Here is a 24,472-nt window from a genome sequence, read left to right as displayed (position 1 = left end):
AAGGGTCCCTGCCAGAGGTGGAGAAAAATATAGAACAAAATTCTAGGTCAAAAAGAAAGACCAGACTTACTGGTCAGAGACTGGAGAAACTCTGAGAGTTTACCCCCGGATGCATTTTTAGCTCAGAAATGAAGTCACTCCTGAGGTTCACCCTTCAGCCAAAGACTAGACAGGCCCATGAAATGAAGGAGACTAAAGGGACACACCAGCCCAGGGGCAAGGACTAGAAGGCAGGAGGGGGCAGGAAAGCTGGAAATAGGGAACCCAGGTTCAAGAAGGGAGAGTGTTGACATGTCATGGGGATGGTAACCAATGCCATAAAACCATATGTGTACTAATTGTTTAAAGAGAAGCTAGTTTGGTCTGTAAATCTTCATCTAAAGTACAATATTTTTTTTTTTAAAAATAAGCAAATGTCTGTAAAGAGATATCCTGTAAACTAACTACCATGATCCCATTTACCTTTGTTTTACATGTGTTCTCATAGTTCAATATAAACCAGTATTTAGAATTTGGTAAGAACTTTAATTTGGAAATAAATTTAGTTTTAAATAAGTAATAGTAATGTTGGCACCTAAGGTTTAGAAAAGGCATCCACCCCAGAGAGAGCACTTGAATTGCCTATATCATGAATCATTCTCTTCCAACTCCATGTTAAATCATTTTGGATAGTTTGATGAACTTAAAAATTCTGTATTTGTTTATCTTTGTTAAATTTATGAAAAATATAAAGATATAGAACATAGAAGTTTTTTGTGATATTTTTGTCATTGTTACTGTTGCTATTAATATAATTATTGCGTGGCTTTTGTTATTATTACTAACTGATTACATCTTTCCCTGAAGAAAAATTACTGTTAATTTTCCCCATAATATTGAACACTTACAGGGGCAGAGCTTTTTCTTGCTCTGGGAGTGTTTTAATTACATGTCCAGCCTGCTGGCCCAGGCAAATCCCTCTCAGTAGGAACCTTGGTCATGATGCAAATGCACCACATGTATGCCTGGTCTATGCTGTGGAACAATGTATGTGAAAAATACAGCAATTAGTATGAATCTACTACTTCTCTCTGTGTAAATTCTTCCCTTATAAACCCTATGTTGCATCTGCCCCATTAGCATTATTGATGTATTGCTACGATCTCTTTTGCAAATAGTTGATGCCCAACATGTGACAAACACTACTAAACCTGGTGCTATGTGTTTTGGAAGCTACAGAGTTTAACTGTACTCTAATGAATGGGAAGTTTTTCCAGCTAGGGGTGATACCAGGTTGTCAGGGAGGCTGGTAACTGAGTGTCCACTAATCCAAGAATGGTAAAGGCTGACAAGGATTCTACCAACAAGATGCTGAAAGGTTAAAAAGATGCCTGCTTCAGGCCCCTGAAGGAATAGAACAACAGGAAAGGTATTGGTCATTTGAAGGAAAGTTGTTTTTGCTACAAAAGGAAAACACTGCAGTGTGACTGCTAGCAGTGAGAAAGTTCAGGTCCTTCACAGCTTGGAAAAGTTTGTAAAAATGTTTTATGGCTGAAAGATAAGAGAATGATACAATTCAAGGGAAAATCAGACCTAGCTGAGATGAAGCTACCAAATGAGACCAAATTCATTGCCGTGAAGTCAATTCTGACTTATGATGACCCTCTAGGACAGAGTAGAACTGCCCCATAGAGTTTCCAAGGATTGGCTGGTGGATTCTAACCGCAGACCTTTTGGTTAACAGCTGAGCTCTTACTAACTGCGCCACCAGGGCTTTACTAGTTGGAAATACAGAGGCTGCTCAAATCACAACCAAGGTGATATGTTGATGCCAAAACCTGGACTGGATTTTAGGATGAACAGGGTCAAGGACTAGATCAGGGACATGATCAAGCCCTTACCTTCCTGGAGAAAACGTCAAACATTCTTAAACTCACTAGACACTGGAGCCTAGATACTTATTCTAGCTTTTGTTCCTGAGTTGCTTTTCTCTCTGCAGAGTGTATATTTGATGTGGAAGATTGTTTACAGTTGTTATGACATCTGTGTTTCATTTTTTCGAAAGTCAGGGAAATGCATGGCCAAGAAAGGCCTATACTGGGGAAGCTGTACAATTGACACAAAGTCTGAGGTTAGTAAAAGAAAAAAATACTTGGTTTTCTCGGAGATTAATGTAGGCATAGCTATTAGCCAATTCATTCTCCTAGTTTAATGGGCCCAACTGATCTGTCGAAGCCACTGGTGATTGGAATCTTTTTTTGAACCATAAAGTTTTAGACAAAATGGGGGTACCACACTATATGACATCAAAAGAGTACCTGAAAATACTACCATTACTACCACTAGGCATGCAGCCTTAGGCATAGCTAATAATTTTTTATAGCCGTATGGAAAGGAAGCCAAAGTAAGTTTGTCTTTACCTGGCAAACCATGCCAATGATAGATTATCAACGGATTAGGCAAACCTTAACACAATCGAGCTGTTGATGGATTCACAAATAATCTGTTACAATGCCTTTTTGAAACCTGCTTGTATTTTATTGCATATCATCCTAGCACAACTGGCTAATGCTTCCTGAATGAGGACAAAATCTAAGGCCACACCACTCAAGTGACAAACTCGGGATTTAAATGGATATTGAACCAAAGAAACACGAAAAATGAATTACTGGTCCTGCAACTACCAAGTGCAAAGAAGAGGGTCCAATTTCTGTTTTTTTTTTTTCTCTTTGGATATTGAAGACAATTCATCCTTCACTTGAGGAATTTTACACCAACTTCAGCACTAATTCACTCATACAATGATATTTGAATAGAAGTGCCTATGGTAAGGAGAATTGAAAGCAGTCCAAACAAAAGTAACCACCTGCCTTGGATCCCCGTATCTCCTTCGACCCTCTGGAACATCCAGAAAGCTGTGTAACTGAAACAAAATCTAAGGCTAGTAGAAGAATATGCATTTAGTTTTCTCACAGAAGAATTAGAATTAGGGTTTATTTTATTTATTTATTTATTATAATTTTTATTGTGCTTTAAGTGGAAGTTTACAAATCAAGTCAGTCTCTCACACAAAAAGCCATATACACCTTGCTACACACTTCCAATTTCTCTCCCCCTAATGAGACAGCCCGCTCCCTCCCTCCACCCTCCCTTTTCGTATCCATTTCGCCAGTTTCTAACCCCCTCCACCCTCTCATCTCCCCTCCAGACAGGAGATGCCAACATAGTCTCAAGTGTCCACCTTATCCAAGAAGCTCACTCTTCACCAGCATCCCTCTCCAACACATTGTCCAGTCTAATCCATGTCTGAAGAGTTGGCTTCGGGAATGGTTTCTGTCCTGGGCCAACAGAAGGTCCGGGGGCCATGACCACCGGGGTCCTTCCAGCCTCAGTCAGACCATTAAGTATGGTCTTCTGAGAATTTGGGGTCTGCATCCCACTGCTCTCCTGCTCCCTCAGGGGTTCTCTGTTGTGTTCCCTGTCAGGGCAGTCATTGAGAATTAGGGTTTATTTTTAATATTCATATGGAGATAAATTGTAAAAACAGTTACACCTTTGTACATTTAGCCAAAGCTAAATGTCTGTGGACCCTAAGAGAGAAAGAGTGTCTCATTGAAAGAAAATTTATGATTTTCATACTTAATATTCTCATCTTCCAATGAACTCTCTGAACAATAATGGCTAATATTGGCCCTTGAGACCTTAGCCTCCTTTTCTTTAAAAGTTAGCTATTCTTCCAACAGATTCAGAGACAATCTTGCTCACCACTTTCTGGAATTTCTGACACGATGGGGTTTTTATCACTGGATTTGATGCTTATAAATACAATGTGGTTCAATGATGAAAGAGCTTGTCTTCAAGGTGGGTGTGATGGACTGCTAATGGCTATGGCATTGGATGCTCTGCATAATGGGCTGAAACTCAGATTTTGGTCCTGGGCACAGATGATATCACTCCATGTCTCGTAGTGTGAATTCCTCACAAGGTAGAAAATTTAACTTCCTATCCGTCCCAGTGTTGTGGGAATCCATTGATACCCTACAACAACCTGATGTCAGTCATAAACAATGGAGTTGCTTATGTTTAATGAGCTTCCAAAGACTGGGGGAAGACTTGCTGAGAACCAAATCTGCAGAGCCCTAGAGGATTATTTGTTATCCCTGTTGGTAGCTTAGACCAGCTATGAACTGGCTCAGGTGAACTAAAGATACCACACAAGGTTGTTGCCAGGGTCTTTGGTATGTAGAACTTGGCTCTGTGCATGCACACTCCCTAGTATTTCTCCTCATCTTGGAGATTCCCTGATGCATTTACTTGTGACTTACAGAGCCTAGGTTTTCCACAGCACCTCTTACTCCAATCTAAACATTCATAGCATGGAGTGGGGGCAGAACTCTTTCTGTCTCAAAGTGCTGTCTATAGAAAAATAATAATAAAACTTATATTCAGGTAATATGTATTTTTATTCATGGAGAAGCTCTCATAGGCAAAGATGTAAATTATGTTATAATTGCTTTTTGGCCACTTGGCTAAGGTCCATTGTAAATGATGTTACAAAGTCACATATAATAACATCTAAACAGTCTTTATAATTTTCAGGTTTAAGAAAAATAACATATTACTGTCCACTATTTCATGCAAAAATTCCTTGGCTATACAGAGGAAGAGGCTAATCAAGAATTTATGAACCAAAATATAAAAAAAATATTTTGAGAGTGACTCTTATTTTGCAAAATTTTTGGAAGAATTCTTTCTGTCACCAAAAATAACTGATAAACTGAGAATTCTAAATACCTGCGTAAGCTTAATTGAAAATCATAACTACCTTGTTAAATTATAGTAACATGTTCTGACAACTTTTATGGATTTAGAGAAGAAAGGACCTTTGAGTGAGTTTAAAAATGCTTGCCTGGCTTAAAAAAAAAATCCTCACTTGTATTGTTTGGGTGGTGTTATAATTTCAGTTCTAAAGATTAATTATTAAAACTAGCAGAGCAGTATCTAAGTAGACTGAAAAAAGCTTCACTGTAATTATCCAATTTTAGACATAAAATCACTTGTATTAAAATTCTAACTCGTATTATCATAGAAAATTTCATCATTATACTTTTCAAAGAAAGAAAAGGAACAGTTAATCAAACTTTGGAAAGATTTTGCCCAAGAAATACAATTTGAAGAAATTGAAAAACAAAACTCTAGTTAATGGAGTTAAAAACAGTTTCTATCAATTAGAGAAAAACTGATTAATACTCTCTATCATTCATAGCATAAAAACAAAATTTCTTGTGAATTGAGACTCTCAGAATGTGAAGAGAAAATTCTTTACAAGCCTCAGTTAGCAGTTGGGTGCAACCCTTGTAAGCATAATACATGATATAAAAAGTTAAATTTAAAGAAGCAATCTCAAATTTTGCATTGTAAAAGTTGAAAATCTTTTATCTGTAATTCTTACACTAACTCAATATCCAATATCTTCCCTAAGATGAGTATTTACATCCTCTAAATATAAACATAAAGCACAAAGAAAAAGTAAGAAAACTTTTCACAAAGATCCTTATTGATGCCTGAATTTTCTTCTAGCCTACCTCAGGCTGCTCTAAAATTACTATCATTTTATCTGTCTGTATTTCATAAAAGTTATTGGAAAACACTAAAGAAATGAAGAGCCCTAACCTGGTGTTTAAAATGAAAATAAAGGTGATGATAATAATAATTATTATATTTTTAAATCATTATCATCATTATTACATCTGATTTTAATGAGCATGTTCATAAATTACATATAATTAAAAGGAAGATAAAATCAATAATAATGCTATTTCTGGAAATATTGTAGTGTATAATCCTTTACTTTTTAAATAAATAAATGTACTTACATATACACACAGAAAGACATGCATTATTGTCATTCACATGTTATTTAATAACTTTTTAAACATAATAAATCATGTTTATATTTTATGCTAACACATCTACTTCTATAAAATAAGATAATGTAATGTAATTAATATGCTCAGACTAAGACAGAACAGGAAGAAAGTCCAGGCAACCTACTTCCAAAAATTAGACAATTTTCAAATAACAAAAGGACATAGCAATGGAACATGAGCCCTCTAGTTTTGGAAGAGACTCGAAATATACAGTGGCCGCAACAACGGACTCTGGCATGTCAACGATGGTGAAGATGGCGCAGGAATGCACAACGTTTTCTTCTGTTGTACATAAGGTAGCCATGAGTCAAAGCCCACTTAAGAGCAACTAACAACAATGCAAATATAATACAAAATATATATTGGAGGGTATAATTCTACTATAATTCAATATAATCATTTATTGTTGGCTATGTAATGTAATCGTTTCCAAAAATAGGTCTTACAAAAGATACTGTGAAGTACCTTGGATCTATTTCTCTGTGCACATCCTTATTTATCTCATGAATCAGAGGCTGCATGAGACTTGAAGACTTTTGGCACAAATTTGCAATTGCTCTCTGGGCTTTGTAATGTGTGAATTTACTAGAATAATGAGGTACAACATATGGCTTCATGTTCACAGATGTACAATAAATGGCATTTGTAAATTCTATTATAACTTAAAAATCTTAAAGCATATGTAAATTGCCATTTTAAAGTCAGTGTTCTTATGCATTTTTTCCTGAATGATAATTTTCTATAAATATAAAATTTTCATCTCCCCACAAAGAACTTTTTATGTAAGAAACTACAAATTGATACAGTCTCTACATTCTACATGAAATATTTGTGCTCAAGATTGTGAAATTGTAATGATGTTTAAACACATTCCTCTCAGGCTTAGGGCTGTAATCAGGAGTTTAGAAAACCAGATGCTCTTTCTGTTCGGTAAGAATGTAATTGACAGTTTACTTGGAATCTTACATTTGTGCTAGATTGTTTTTCAAAATCTACAGCGATAATGAGGACAAGAGCAACAATGCCAATTACCTAGCATTTGCAATACCACTAACAGGGAAAAATGCAGCAAGATTTTAAAAATGTGAAAAGGAAAGGATATGAACTTATTGGTGAAAGTCTTCACTAAGTGGCCTTCACTTAAAAAGATCAATGAGAATCTTAAGTGGGAGTGTGTGAGGAGAAGATCCTTGAACCACAGCTTTAGGTCAGAATTAACATTATTTCTCTCTCTGCTGATAGAGATAATTGGGAAAAAAAGAAATATTCAAACCAACATACCCCTGAAGTTATGCCATTTCCATTTTCTTTAGAAGACACTCACAGGACAGGTGCGTCCACTGAAAACACGCACTTATGCTGGGGTGGAGAAGTAAACTACTCACCTGATACCCGTCATAATGACCGAATGGTATAGAGAAGGCACCAGTGGAACTTCTAAGAGCTGTTTTTTGTTGTTGTTTTCTCTCCTTATCCCTATAGAAAAGGAAATACTTTCCTAAGGACGTTTTCAAGGGACACTGTAGCAATTATCTTGACCTAACCTTTTTTTTTTTTTTTTTTTTGTGATTACTGGTGGTGCAGTAGTTAAGAGCTATGGCTGCTAACAAAGAGGTTGGTAGTTCAAATCCACTAGCTGCTCCTTGGAAAACACATGGGGCAGTTCTACTCTGTCCTATAAGGTCGCTATGAGTTGGAATCAACTCGATGGCAATGGGTTTTTTTTTTTATTTTTGGTTATAGTGACCTCAAAATGATATTTGCATGTTTTCTCAAATGAAAAACAAAACAATGCAGATAGATTTTATCAGGAAATCTATGCAAATCAACAAGTCTGCACTTTTTAATTTTGAAGTTTAGATATGAAGAATTAGCAGATAGAATACCTAAAATACCATAAGCAGGTAAATTCTGCAAAATTAATATTGGTTTAAATAAATGTCATTTTAAACATAAACTTCTAAGAACTAGAAAATGCCATGGTATTTTACTAGTGGTGGTATCACTTCAGTTAATAGGTAAATCATATACACGTTTTTCTTGTTGCTGTTGTTAATTGCCTTCGAGTCGATTTTGACTCATGGCAACCCAAGGTGTTACAGAACGGAACTGCTCCATAGGGTTTTCTTAGCTGTAATCTTAACAGAAACAGATCTCCAGGACTTTTCTTCTGTGGAAACTCTGGGTTTACCCAGCCTTCAGGAGAACAATCAAACACAAATCGTTTGCACCACCTAAGAACCCTATCCTTTATATAAAACATAAAGGTTATTTTTTCTTGCATCAAATCTTAGATATCTATATAATCTAAGAAATGTTTTCATAGACTATTTAAACCAGAACACATAATGAATGCTTTAGTATTAACTCAAGGTTGGCTTCTAGAATGTTTACCGCGCTGGCTTTCACCAAAGGTACCTAGGAGATTTACATGTGAAATTTTCTCCAGTTGCATATGTCTCCCCTAGCCACCTGATCCAGAAGTTCTAAAAGTCTGCCACAGACTCGTCATGGCCATGATTGTGTCTTCAGGGATTTTTTTGATGTGCTTCTGTTGCCAGGCTAAAAGTGCAGGGGGTGATGAGGATAGATTGCCTGAATAATATTCACACTAAAAGATTTTAATGAGATCTTCATAGTATTTTTTATTAATATCATTCAAATTATCAAGATAATTATTAAGTCCATGGTGAATAGAGCAGAATTTTTAAATTATAAAGCCTAATATATTCAGTTATTGCCATCTTTGCATACACACACATGATAAAACAAAACTAACAAAGGGAAAAAAAAAAAAAAGGCAAAAATATCCAGCACTAGTATAATGATCATATTTGTCTAAACTGGATAATTGTAAGCCATACTAACTTCCATCTATAGAGAACTGGCATGTTCATTACCTGAAACTGTTTTAAGTTTTATTAATAACAATTTCTCCAGAAATAATTTATTTTTCTGAAATTACTATTATTTTTAAAATTTTTATTGTGCTTTAAGTGAAAGCTTACAAATCGTCAGTCTCTCACACAAAAACTTAAATACACCTTGCTAAGAATACTCCCAATTGCTCCCCCTCAATGAGACAGCCCACTCCCTCCATCCACTCTCTCTTTTCATGTCCATTCCACCAGCTTCTAACCCCTTCTACCCTCTCATCTCCCCTCCAGACAGGAGATGCCAACATAATCTCAGGTGTCCACCTGATCCAAGAAGCTTACTCCTCACCAGCATCCCTCTCCATCCCATTGTCTAGTCCAATCCCTGTCTGAAGAGTTGGCTTTGGAAGTGGTTTTTGTTCTGAACCAACAAAAGGTCTGGGGACCATGACCACCGGGGTCCTTCTACTCTCAGTCAGACCGTTAAGTCTGGTCTTTTTATGAGAATTTGGGGTCTGCATCCCACTGCTCTCCTGCTCCCTCAGAGGTTCTCTGTTGTGTTCCCTGTCAGGGCAGTCATCGGTTGTAGCCGGGCACAGTCCAGTTCTCCTGGTCTCAGGGTGATGTAGTCTCTGGTTTATGTGGCCCTTTCTGTCTCTTGGGCTCATAATTACCTTGTGCCATTGGTGTTCTTCATTCTTCTTTGTTCCAGGTGGTTTGAGACCAATTGATGCATCTTAGATGGCCGCTTGCTAGCGTTTAAGACCCCAAACACCACTTTCCAAAGTGAGATGCAGAATGTTTTCTTAATAGATTTTATTATACCAATTGATTTAGATGTCCCCTGAAACCATGGTCCCCAAACCCCTGTCCCTGCTACGCTGGCCTTTGAAGCATTCAGCTTATTCAGGAAACTGCTTTTAGTTTAGTCCAGTCGTGCTGACCCCACCTGTATTGTATGTTGACTTTCCCTCCTCTTAAAGTAGCTCTTATCTACTATCTAATTAGTGAATATCCCTCTCCCACCTCCTCTCCCTCCCCCTTCTCATAAGCATCAAAGAATATTTTCTTCTCTGTTTAAACTATTTCTTGAGTTCTTATAATAGTGGTTTCATATAATATTTGCCCTTTTGCAACTAATTTCACTCAACATAATGCCTTCTAGATTCCTCCATGTTATGAAATGTTTCACAGATTCATCACTATTCTTCATTGATGCATAGTATTCTATTGTATGAATATATCATAATTTACTCATCCATTTATCTCTTGATGGGCACCTTGGTTGCTTCCGTTTTTTTTTTTTTTTTTTTTTTGCTATTGTAAACAGTGCTGCAGTGAACATGGGTGTGCATATATCTGTTCATATAAAGGCTTTTATTTATCTAGGATATATTCCAAGGAGTGGGATTCCTGGATTGTATGGTAGTTCTATTTCTAGCTTTTGAAGGAAGCACCAAATCAACTTCCAAAACGGTTGTACCATTTTACATTCCCACCAGCAGTGTATGAGTGTTCCAGTCTCTCCACAGCCTCTCCAATATTGAGTATTTTGTGTTTTTTGGATTAATGCCAGCCTCTTTGGAGTGAAATAGAATCTCATTGTAGTTTTGATTTGCATTTCTCTAATGGCTAATGATCTTGAGCATTTCCTCATGTATCTGTTAGCTACCTAAATGTCTTTTTTTTTAATGAAGTGTCTGTTCATATCTTTTGCCCATTTTTTAATTGGGTTATTTGTCTTTTTGTAGTTGAATTTTTGCAGTTTCACGTAGATTTTAGAGATCAACCACTGGTCAGAAATGTCATAGCTAAAAACTTTTTCCCATTCTGTAGGTAATCTTTTTACACTTTTGGTGAAGTCTTTGGATGAGCACAGGTGTTTGATTTTTAGGAGCTCCCAGTTACCTAGTTTTTTTTTTTTTTTCCTGCATTGTTAGTAATGTTTTGTATACTGTTTATGCCATGTATTAGGGCTCCTAATGTTTCCTTATTGTTTCTTCCATGATCTTCATTGTTTTAGTCTTTATATTTAGGTCTTTGATCCATTTTGAGTTAGTTTTTGTGCATGGTGTGAGATATGGGCCTTGTTTCATTTTTTTGCAGCTGGATATTCATTTATGCCACCACCATTTCTTAAAAAGACTGTTTTTTTTCCCCCCATTTAACTGTTTTGGGGACTTTGTCTAATATCAACTGCTCATATGTGGGTAGATTTATGTCTGGATTCTCAATTCTGTCCCATTGGTCTATGTATCTGTTGTTGCACCAGTACCATGTTGTTTTGACTACTGTCGTGGTATATGTTCTAAAATCAGGTAGAGTGAGGCCTCTTACTTCGTTCTTCTTTTTCAGTAATTCTTTACTTATCTGGGGCCTCTTTCCCTTCCATATGAAGTTGGTGATTTGTTTCTCCATCTCATTAAAAAATGTCGTTGGAATTTGGATCAGAATTGCATTAAATCTGTAGACTGATTTTGGTAGAATAGACATTTTTACAATGTTAAATGTTCCTATCCATTTGTGTAGGTCTCTTTGGTTTCTTGCAGAAGTGTTTTGTAGTTTTCTTTGTATAAGTCTTTTACATCTCTGGTAAGATTTATTCCTAAGTATTGTATCTTTTTAGGGGCTACTGTAAATGGCATTGATTTGGTGATTTCCTCTTCAGTGTTCTTTTTGTTGGTGTTGAGGAATCCAACTGATTTTTGTATGTTTATCTTGTATCCTGATACACTGCTGAATTCTTCTATTAGTTTCAGTAGTTTTTTGAGGATTCCTTAGGGTTTTCTGTGTATAAAATCATGTCTGAAATTATTTTTGAATATTAAAACTATGTTTGCTTCTAAATCATGTGGGCAATTTAGGAAGCAAGGACAAAATAGTAGTCTAAAAGATTAATTCTTAGTTGTTTGTAATGTTGAAAAAACTTTCTGATACTCTTTGTCTTTACCAATAATATGGAAACAAATTTTGTTAAGATTAATCTTTGAATATATCAGCATTCTAATTTATGACATTTTTGGTAGAGTACTAAAAAAATGATCATTGAGAGTAACAAAGTGGTGTCACTAACAGCATAAAATGTATTTTATACATAAATGCATTTTATACAGCATTCCATTGGGCCACTGAGCAAGTCCCTATTAGAGATTTTGTCTTAAGTCCTTTGAGTACCCATGAGCTTACTGTAGTCCAGAGTAAGTAAGAAAATATTTAAACTAGCAGAAGAAAAAGGTGAATTGTCTGACAATCAGAAAAAAAAAAAAAAAAAGCAACTGGATGTATTTTTTATTTACAATTGCTGTCTTTAACTTCATGGAAAATATACTTATCACAAAGCTTTGATAGCACAAACACATCAATGAGGTTCCATTCTATTTTATATCATTGCAACAATGACAGAAAAACTAACTTATTGACCAGAATCTGTTTTCTTTAAAACGTAAAAAGGAGGTTTTAAAGATAACATTATTAAAGTTTAAAAATAATTATTTGAGTTCTGTTGATATTTCTAAAGATAAAAGAAGAATGATGTGATGAATTTTAAAAGTCTTTAAGTGTCCAAATGATGACGACAATGAAAATATTAAAAGAAGGTTATTGATATTGTTAAGCTTATGCTGAGGAGCATCTTAGCTTGGCGTCTGCATATAAAACATTTGATGATATATATATGTCTCACAGGTCGATTTCTTGAAAGCATTGAGATGACTGGTAGATGCAGTATAATCAGTATGAACACATTTCTGTGCCCAAGCTTCATGTATTTTTCATTTATGCTTTAGAGTTTGTGGTTGTTTTACTGATGCACTTTTTTCTTTCTTTCTTTTTTTTTTTTTGATTTGTTTGCTTGCTTTTCTTTTTCCTCTCTTGGTTTTTATTTATTTATTTTTAATTTTGCTTTGGTTGATGGTGTTTGAAGTAGGAGAGAACAACAAAAAAAGTCCATTAATTTGTTACCTAGAAGACTTGTTGTTTTTCTCTGCAAATGAGTCTTTCCTTCCTTTTATCCTTATTCTTCTCTCCTTGCCATTTCACATCTGAAACAGGCTATTATGCCTGTTGTTCATTACAGAATTTAATTCACATCTAGAACAGACTTGTACCTGCATAAAAAAAAAAAAAAAAAAAAAAACAACATACCAGGACATAATTCTTAAACACTTGAATTTTCTGTGCATCACTATTTCTCCTCCTCGGGTCAATTCCTATATGGGCATTTAAGGTCTGCCACAGTATTACTTAATAACAACAATGAGTCTGTCAGCTTGTCATACTGTGGGGGCTTGTGTGTTGCTGCGATGCTGGAAACTATGTCACCAGTATTCAAACACCAGCAGGGTCACCCGTGGCAGACAGGTTTCAGCTGAACTTCCAAACTAAGACAGACTAGGAAGAAGGACCAAGCAGTCTACTTCTGAAAAGAATTAGCCAGTGAAAACCTTATGAATAGCAGTGAGACATTGTACGATATAGTGCTAGAAAAAGAGTCCCTCACGTTGGAAAGCACTCAAAATACAACTGGGAAAAAATTGCCTCCTCAAAGTAGAGTCAACCCTAATGATGTGGAGGGAGTCAACCTTTCTACATCTTTATTTGCTGATGCGGCATGAGTCAAAATGAGAAGAAATAGCTCCAAACACCCATTACTAAGTGAAACATGGAATTATGAAGTATGAATCTAGGAAAATTAAAAATCATCAAAAAATGAAATGGAATGTGTAAACATCCATACCTGAGGCATTAGTGAGCTGAAATGGATTGGTATTGGCCACTTTGAGTCGGACAATCTTATGGTCTACTGTGCAGGGGATGGCCACCTTGAAGAGGAATGGTGTTGCATTATCATCAAAAGGAGCATTTCAAGATCTAACCTGAAGTACAATGCTGTCAGTGACATGCTAATATCCATATGCTTACGTAGAAGAAGAACAGTTAATATGACTATTATTCTCTGTGAAGCATCTCCTAACATGGATGAATCTGGAGGACATTTTGCTAAATGAAATAAGTCAATCTCAAATGGACAAATATTGTCTGAGACCACTACTGCAAAAACTCATGAAAAGGTTCACATACAAAAAGAAACAATCTTTGATGGTTATGAGGAAGGGGAGGGGTTAGGATGGAAAAAAAAAACACTAAATAGACAACAGATAAGTGGAAACTTTGGTGAAGGGTAAGACAGTATGCAATACTGGGGAAGCCAGCACAGCCTGTACAAGGCAAGGTCATGGTAGGTCCATAGACACATCCAAACTCCCTGAGGGACTGAATTGCTGGGCTGAGGGCTGTGGGGACCATGGTCTTGGGGAACATCTAGCTCAGCTGGCATAACATAGTTTATAAAGAATATGTTCTACATTCTACTTTGGTGAGTAGTGTCTGGGGTCTTAGAAGCCTGTGAGTGGCCATCTAGGATACTCCACTGACATCATCCCTTTTGGTGCATGGAAGAATGAAGAAAACTAAAGATACAGAAGAAAGATTAATCCAAAGGACTAATGAACCACATCTGCCATGGCCTCCACCAGACTGAGTCCAGTACAACTAGATGGTGCCTGGCTATGACCAATAACTGCTCTGACAGAGATCACAGTAGAGGGTCTTGGACAAAGCTGGAGAAAAATGTAAAAGAAAATTCTAACTCACAAAGAAAGAGCAGATTTGTTGGCCTGACAGAGGCTGGAGAAACCCTGAAAGTATGGCCCCCAGATACCCTTCCAGCTCAGTAATGAGGTCACTCCTGAGGTTCACCCTGCAGCCAAAGATTGAACAGGCGCATAGAAAAAAAACAAGACTAAAGGAGCACACCAGCCCTGGGGCAGAGACTGGAAGGAGGAGGGAACAGGAAAGCTGATAATAGTGAACCCAGAGTTGAGAAGGGAGAAAGTTGACATGTTGTGGTGTTGTTAACTACTGTCATAGGACAATGTGTATACTAACTGTTTGATGAGAAACTAGTTTGTTCTGTAACCCTTCATCCATAGTAGAAATTAAAAAATAAAAAAAAAAGAAATGTTATGACCAAGTGGCATTCATGCCAGAGGTGCAGGAAAGGATGCAAAATGTTATTGCACCTATGTAACACTATGCTAGTGGTGCATGCTAATGCATGCAGACAAAATAAACCACTTAGAAGTGTGAGAATTGGAGAAAAATATATGACTATTCTTCAAATTTACATATCAACCACTAAGGACAAAGATGAAGAAATTAAAGTTTTTTTTATACCAACTTCTGCAGTCTGAAATTGATTGACATTTCAATCAGGTTGCATTAATAATTACCGGTGATTGGAATGCCAAAGTTAGAAACAAAGAAGGCTACAAGATCGGTAGTTGAAAAACACAGTCCTGGTGATAGAAATGATGCTGGAGATCACATGATAGAATTTTGCAAGATCGACGACATCTTCATTGTGAATACCTTTTTCAACAATATAAATGGTGACTGTGCACGTGGACCTCACCAGACGTGATAAACAGGAAAAAATCGACGGTGTCTGTGGAAAGACACAATGGAAGAGCTGAATATCATCAGTCATTACAAGGCCAGGGCCCGACTGCAGAACAGACCATCACTTGTTTGTATGCAATTTCAAGATGATACTGAAGAAAATTAGAAAAGTCCACCAAAGTACAAACTTCAGTATATCTCACCTGAATTTAGAGAGAGTCTAAAGAATAGGTATGACACATTGAACACTAATGACTGAAGACCAGATGAGTTGTGGAAGGACATCATACATAAACACAGCAAGAGGTCATTTAAAGAGAAGAAAGAAAAAAAAAAAAAGACCAAAGTGGATGTCAGTAACCCAGCCAGAGACTCTAAAACTTACTCTTCAATATCAAGCAGCTAAAGCAAAAGGAAGAAATCATGAAGTAACAGAGCTGAACAGATTTCAAAAGGCAGCTCATGAAGACAAAGTAAAGTATTATAATGACATGTGCAAAGACGTGGAGACAGAAAACTGAAAGGGAAGAACACGCTCAGCCTTTCTCAAGCCAAAAGAACTGAAGAAAAAATTCAGGCATCAAGTTCCAATAAAGAAGAATTCTATGGGGAAAATATTAAACAACTCAGGAAGCATCAAAAGAAGGTGAAAGGAATACACAGAATCACCATACCAAAAAGAATTATTTGACATTTAACCATTTCAGGAGGTAGCATGTGATCAAGAACCTATGGTACTGAAGGAAGAAGTCATGCTGCACTGACGGCACTGGTGAAAAACAAGGCTGCAGGAATTGACGGAATATCAATTGAGATGTTTTAACAAATGGGTGCAGCACTAGAAGTGCTCATTCATCTATGTCAAGAAATTTGGAAGAAATCTACCTGGCTAACCAACTGAAAGAGATCCATATTTATGCCTCTTTCCAAGAAAGGTCATCCGTCTGAATGTGGAAATTATCAATCAATATCATTAAAATGATGCACAAGTCAAATTTTGTTGAAGATCACTCAAAAACTGCTTCAGCAGTATATCAACAGAGTATTGCCAGAAATTCAAGCCAGATTCAAAAGAGGATGTGGAACAATGGATGTCACTGCTGATTTTAGATGAACTCTCACTGAAAGCAGAGAATACCAGGAAGATGTTTACCTGTGTTTTATTGATTATGCAAAGGCATTCAACTCTGTAGATCATAACACACAAAAAACAAACAAACCCAGTGCCGTCGTAGCGACCCTATAGGACAGAGTAGAACTGCCCCATAGAGTTTCCAAGGAGCACCTGGTGGATTTGAACTGCTGACCCTTATGGTTAGCAGGCGTAGCACTTAACCACTACACCACCATCATAACAAATTATGGATAATATTGCAAAGAATGGGATTTCCGGAATGCTTAGTTGAGCTCATGAGGAACCTGTTCATAGATGAATAGGCAGTCATTTGAACAGAAAAAGGGGATACTGCGTGGTTTAAAGTCAAAAGAGATGTGCCTCAGGGTTGTATCCTTTCATCATACCTAATCAATCTGCATGCTGAGCAAATAATCTGAGAAGCTGGAGTATATGAAGAAGAACGGGGCATCAGGATTGGAGGAAAACTCATTAAAAAACCTGCATTATGCAGATGACACAACCTTGCTTGTTGAAAGTGAAGAGGATTTGAAGCACTTACTGATGAAGATCAAAGACCAAAGCCTTCAGTACGGATTGCACCTCAACATAATGAGAAAAAAATCCTCACAAGTGGACCAATAAGCAACATCATGATACATGGAGAAAAGCTTTAATTTGTCAAGAATTTCATTTTACTTGGATCCACAACCAACCCCCACAGAAGCAACAGTCAAGAAATTGAAAGATGTATTGCATTGGATAAATCTGCAAAAGACCTCTTTAAAGTGTTGGAAAGCAAGAGATGTCACCTTGAAGACTAAGGTGTGACTGTCCCAAGCCTTGGTGTTTTCAATAGCCTCATGTGCATATGAAAGCTGGACAATGAATAAGGAAGATCTAAGAAGAATTGACACCTTTGAATTGTGGTGTTGGTGAAGATTATTGAATATACCATGGACTGCCAAAAGAATGTATAGATCTGTCTTGGAAGAAGTACAACCAGAATCTCTCCTTAGAAGCAAAGACGGTGAGACTACATCTCACAAAGTTTGGACATGTTATCAGGAGTGATCAGTTCCTGAAGAAGGCCATCATGCTGGGTAAAGTAGAGGGTCAGTGAAAGAGGAAGACCCTCAACAAAATGGATTGACACAGTGGCTACACCAGTGGGCTCAAGTATAACAATGAATGCAAGGATGGCACAGGACTGTGCAGTGTTTCCTTCTGTTGTACACATGGTCACTATGAGTCAAAACTGACAACAGCAACGTAGTATTACCAGAAGTCCAGGGTTGTGCAAACAATTCGTGTTCTAGACTGCTAAATAAAAGATTGGGCTTTGAGTTCTCTCACAGGCTCCTTGACAGAAAGTTCTGAGAATTTACTTCTCAAAAATTATCCATTGAAAAACCTGTGGGGCACAGTTTTACTCTGATACACACAAGCTCATCATAAGTCATAATGGACTCAACAGTAACTGGTTTGGTTGTAGTATTTCTACTCCTTACTTAACAAAAACAAAAGCTATACCTGTTGCCATTGAGTCAGTTCTGCCTCATAGCAACCATATAGGACAGTGTAGGACTGCCCCATGGTGTTTCCAACACTGTAAATCTTTACAGAAGTAGGATGCATCATGTTTTTCCTGTAGAGTAGCTCATGAGTTCCAACCACCAAAATTTCATTTAGCAGCTCTGCACTTTACCATTGCACCACCAGGGTTCCTGGTCTTTACTTAGCAATCCCATTTTTTCTACTAGTCAGTTTTATTAAAAAAAAAAAAAAAAAAAAAACCTGTGGGAAGTAAGTTCATTAACATGCAGCTCTCCCTGCCTAATGTGTCCTTCCTATCTTTTAATTTCATTAGAGAAAGTTTCTGCTTTAAAATTCCAGTTTAACTCTTACTGATTTCATGAAACCTTACCTGACAATTTCACTTCTCATTATGTTTTCCAGCTTTTTATAACATGTGTAATCTAATCATTGTTATATTAGATTATATATAACAATATATAATTTTCTTTCTGTATTACGTATCTTGTGTGCTTGTGCCCTACATGGATACTTTTACTGAATAATTTTTAAGAAAGTTTAAAGTATATACAGAAATAATAACAAGTTGGTTTCTGCAGAAGCAAACACCAAACCGGAGTTTGGGGTAAAACAAAAAACCAAACTTATCATTGAGTTGATTCTGACTCATAGCAACCCCACAGGACAGAGTAGAATGGCCCCCATAGAGTTTCCAAGGAGCGCCTGGTGGATTCAAGCTGCCAGCCTTCTGGTTAGCAGCTGTCGCTCTTAACCACTATGCCACCAGGGTTTCCACTGACACTACAGGACAGAGTAAAACTTCCCCACAGAGTTTCCAAAGCTGAATCTTTGTGGAAACAGAATGCCACATCTTTCTCTTGCAGAGCAAGGTATGATTTGAACCACTGACCTTTCAGAGCGCAGCTGAGCTGTTTCACAACTGCACCACGTGAAGTTTGGGGTATATTTATTGGGGATCAATACCATTCCAAAGCTGAGAAGAAAGTTCTTATTTGAATGGTGGTGGGGGCTGCATCTACAAGTGTGGGACAGAAATGTATCAAACTTATAAGTGTATACCTAGTTGCATTTTCTAAAAATATACACAGAATTTCTGTATTTTATCTGACTCTTCTATTTGGTTTTCTATTAAGTATAAGTCAGTTGCAAGAAGATTCCATTCAGTGATCCCAATTGTATATATACATTGGACAGAAGAGAGATGAACATAGCTCCAGTATTTCCATGATGAAATATTTCTATTTTTATTCACCTTCCAGATTTAGGATTATGCAAATGAAGTGCTGAACAATAATAATGACAAGAACAACAACAACAAAATGGTGTTCTCGCTTAGATGGAGGAGTCAATCAAATCAACCTAAGCTATAAAAATTCAGTCATTTAGGTCCCATCATATATTTTCATTTTGTGTCCTCCATTATGAGTCCCTGGGTGATGCAAATGGTTAACCACATGGCTACGAACCTAAAGAATGGTGGTTTGAACCCACCCAGAGGTGCTTCAGAAGACAGGCTTGGTAATCTGCTTCTGAAAATTCACAGCCATGAAAACCATACAGAACCCAATTCTACTCCACACCCAGTGAGATTGTCATGAGTTAGGACTGACTCAAGGGCAACTGGCTGTGTTTTTATATCTACCAATTAAATCTAAGCATCAGGGCCAAAATAAAAGTCATGTCAGAGACGCTGAGAGAAATTAATTAGTGGTTACAACTTCAAAATTCCAAAACAACTCTATAAGATCCCTAGGTAATCTTGAAGGACGCTAACTAATGTTAGCAAAGCCAGGGAAATGTAACACCAAGAATAACACAGAGCAGACTAAAACTAAAACACAAAAGGGTTAAAGAGTCAGGGAAAAAAGTTCCGAATCTTAAATAAATCAGTTTTCTTTTGATTAATATACATATATAGATATGAGCCCTGGTGGTACAATGGTTAAGAGCTGCGGCTGCTTACCAAAGTTCGGCAGTTTGAATCCACCGCACGGGGCAGTTATGCTTTGTCCTATCGGGTCACTCTGAGTCAGAATCGACTTGACAGCAGCAATGGGTTTTATACATACATAATTGCAAAATGATTATTTTTAGCTTTTTAAAATATACAACATATGTAGAGAGCTGCGCTAATCATAAACATAGTTTGATGAATTTTTGCAAATTGAACATACTTAAGTAACCAAAATTAGATAAAAAAAAAAATTGCCAGCCCCTCAACACTCTCCTCATACCCCTCTAATCAGTAATCTCATAAGACAATCACTATCCTGAGATCTAACAGCATATATTAGTTTTGTTTTGTTATAAAATAATTTTGAATTTTTAGAGTGGTTGCTAGTAAAGGAGAAAGAACTGGCATATGCTTCTCACTGAGATTCCCAATCTTAACCATATTTGTTCTTGTTCCGTTACTCTCTCACTCTTCCTCTATCATGCTCTGAACATTTTGCAAGCAAGCCTCAGATATACTGACATTATTCCCAATCAGCTGTAAATATGTAGCTGTGAGTTTTCTAAAAACAAATACATTGTCCTACATACCATCTATATAGTTTTCCAGGTTAGGAAATCAACACTGATATTGAGCTGTCCTTTCTATAGGCCTCCTTCAAGTTTCACTATCCTAACGATGTCTTTTTTTTTCACTTCTTGCTCGGGATCTCATCTAAAACCAGAATAGTTGTCATCATGTGCTTTGTAATTTTAAATACTGCGCTCATGTTTGGCTGATATTTTTCTTGGGAATCCTGATGAATTTTGTGGAAGGATTTTTTTTTTTTTTTTTTTAGAGAAGATTTGTGTCTGTTTTTATTTTTTTCTCCAGAACACTACCATCCCAGAACCTTTCTTATCAATTTATCTGTCTTTGGATTCCTAGATGACAGAAATAATGAATTGTGTGCTGCAATCCTATGTGACTGTAGGACTATGGTTATGAATTTCAGGGGAGTTTTCTCCCATCTGAAGCTGAGATTGAAAAGTTTCCTCCTTATCTCCCTTGCTAGGCAAGTGGATTTTTCTAACTCAGTCTTCCCCTGAAGATGTATCATTTTTAGAGCTCTAGCTTCATGTAAGGATCTCCTTTCCAATTCTTCTTCTTGAATAGGCTGGTATCTTTCTTACTTCTTGTCTGTCTCTGGCTGTGACAACCCAAAATATTAAATTCTGTCTAACACTCTCATTTTGATTTCCCTCTTTACATTTAGGAAATTCTTTACGTTTGGGTCCTGTGAATCTTCTTCTAAACTTTCTTTTAAGCTAAACATGTATTTAATGACATGTGTCGCATCCTAGCTAGCATTTTAGGTATTTTGTGACAGGGTGATTTTCACATGTACACACCCCTTTTTTGTATTGATACACCCCTTGTTAAATGCAGAATTCCTCTCTAAAAATATGCCTTCCTATTAGATTAACGTTCCCTCTAATGTATTTGTTCCCAGAGTCACCAGTTACTGTTCGTTAAACACAGTCACTTGTTTACATTTGATTTTAAACTTCGTAGTAACTACACATGATTTAATTTGAACTTCAATGACTCTTATTAAAGTTTCACAAATAATTAAATGTTTTAATATATTTGAAACTTCACATTTTAAAACATGAAATACACAAAATCAAAATAAAGTAAAATTTTTTTCATCTTTAAAATAGAAATATTTGACACAAGAACAAGTCTTTTAGATCACAAAGATAAAAATATAAGAATTTTCATAGATAATTTATATTTCATTAATTAACTTATTAAAAATGTACTGTATAAATAATATATGGGCATAACTTGTTCTCTCTGTCTCACTAGAAAGAAGTTGCCTGCAGGAAGTTCTCAATTAATTCTTCTATTTGATATCCTACAAGTATAAGATGAATTGCTGTAAAACTGTAAGAGGTGTGGGTGAGCTTTTATATAAATACATTAATGATGGATTAAACAACTTTTTTTTTTAATATTTGTTTATTAACAAGACATTCCCTCCAGACTTAGAATACACTGAATTTGTTTATCCAGGGAACCGTTGGAAACGCACATGAGAAAGCAAGAAGTAAATCTTTAAGGAAATAAATTGGAATAGATTTCAAAGTATTCAGAATTTTGCAAATGAAATAATTTTATAATATTTGTGATAAGGAATTACTTTGCAAAAACAAAAAAAAAGATCAAAATACTGAAGTTTCAAAAATGAGCTTCAAAGAGAAGTGATTGTGGTTGAGAAAAAATAAACTCTCCAGGGTTCCTTCACTTTTCTATTGAGACCGAAAGTGCCAAGAATACATTATCTTTTCCCACTAGCTCGTTTTCTTTCTGTCTCTGTCTCTCTTTCTCTCTCTGTCTCTCTCCTCCTCCCAGTATATCTACATAAGCAATTTATATTTCTATCAGCCTAAAGAAATTAACATACGTAGTTCATAAACACTTTGATTTTCTTTAATTGCATATATTTTTAATGAATTTTAGCCTGAAACCTAAAAATATAAATCAATTAGTATTGATGATATAATATCTTGAGTAGTTAAGATTGATAGTTACAGAAACTGTTTTTAATGGAAATTTTTAGCTATAAAGACCAAAAGAGATGAAAAATAGATTCAAGGAAAATATACAGAAACAGATATATAAATAATCTAATTCTGTTTCTTCCAGTGGAGGAATTTTTCTTAAATTCCTATGCTCTCACCTGTTTTCTGCCTTACACCATTCAAGAGTTCTCATTATTCGTTACAATACTCTATCTCCAATTCTGAGCACCTTGTATATATAATTGATAAATAGTTTGATAAATTTGTTTGATAAAAACTGATAAATTTGTTTTCTACTTCTCCCTCATTGCCCTGCCTCTCTTCCCATAAGAGTACCTCAGGCCTAGGGGACTTAAACATAATGGCATGCTCCTCCTAGCCTCTGGTGTGATGAGCCCACTCAGCCTTGTTCTTGGGTGTCTTGCTGACCCATCCCCTACGGAGGACAATAGGCCCTGATTTGACTTCTAGCTGTGACGTACACAAGCTGTTCTCTTCTCATTTCAACACCAGACCATTCTCTGTTCAGCAACACTCTCTGTATCTCTTAACAGAACCTCTTGCTGGCCAGGAACCCACAACAAGCTTGATGTTGTGAAGCTGCCCTCAAAATTATCAAATTGATTCTGCCTTAGTCTGACTTGATGGCAACCGGTTTGGTTTTCGTTTGGTTAGTCTTTGCTAGTGTACTGCCTGGATATCATGTTGATCTCCTACTCCACTCTTAGAGTTTCTCTGGTTGTGTTGCCATGTACTAATGACTTGATTCTGACTCATAAGGATCCTACGTGGCAGAGTAGAACTGCCCCATAAAATTCTCTAGGCTGAGCCCTAGTGGCAGAATGGCTAAGTGCTTGGCTGCTAAGAAAAAGATTGGCTATCTGAAACCACCAGCTGCTCTGCTGGAGAAAAGATCTGGCAATTTGCTCTCTTGAAACTAGTAAACCCTATGGGGCAGTTCTACTCTGTTATACGGGATCCCTCTGAGTCAGAATTGATTCGAGGGCAACTAACAAAAATAACCATCTTTATGGAAGCAAATTGCCAGGTCTTTTGTCCTGCAGACCTTTTGGTTAGCAGCTGAGCACTTAACCATTGCTCCACCAGGGCTCCATAGAGCTTTTCTAGGATATGGCTCATTTCCCCAGCTTTTGGTTGTAGTTTATTTGATTCCCACTCATAACGACCCCATGTGTGTCAGCAGAGAACTGTGCTCCATAGTGTTTTCAATGACTGGTTTTTCAGAAGTAATTGATCAGGCCTTCTGAGATGCCTCTGGATGGACTCCAACCTTTCAGTTAGCAGGTGAGCAAGTTAAGTGCACCACCAGGGAAGCCCTGGTTACAGGAGCGTAAGTTTCCCTGTTCGCTCTGTTCTCAAAGTTATATGGAAGTTCCTCTCTCTTCTCTTATTTTTCTCCACCCACACCTCCAAGGATTGATCAAGTTTGGGAGTTAGGTTAAACATCAGCGTCCAAATGTCAATGTTAAAGAGCTTAACTTAGCCTCCTTGCTTAAAATTGCAGTGGACCCTGTACTCTTGAATCCTTTGCTTTCTTATTCTTTTTTTTTATTTTTAGAAAACTTTTCACTTTTTAAATTATTATATAATTTACTTATTCTGTTTACTGTTTGTTTATTATCTAACGTGCAATGGGAGCATGCAAACTTCAGGAGGACAGGGATTTTATTTGTTCTGTTCCCTGGTATATATGTTCCAGGCAGCTAGAAAGGTGTCTATCACATAGTTGGCCATCAGTAAATAGATATTGAATAAATAAATGATTAAAACACACAGGCCAAACTCAGTACTTCTTTTTCTCTGCAGATCCCTCCTCTCAGTTTTCATCTCTTTGAGGGCCTTTTACTTCCTCCCTAAAAGATGGGGATATACCCTTACCACGTATTCTGCTTCTCCTTAACTTTCTCCTTCCACTAAAATCTCTATGCTCTGAGTCCACCAGGATCTAATTCTTCATATGAAAAGAAAAGCTTTAAGAATACAGAACGTGTATATGTGTGTGTGTGTGTGTGTGT

Source organism: Elephas maximus, chromosome 5 (assembly GCF_024166365.1).
Source record: "Elephas maximus indicus isolate mEleMax1 chromosome 5, mEleMax1 primary haplotype, whole genome shotgun sequence".
NCBI lineage: Eukaryota > Metazoa > Chordata > Mammalia > Proboscidea > Elephantidae > Elephas > Elephas maximus.
This window is presented reverse-complemented; position numbering follows the sequence as displayed.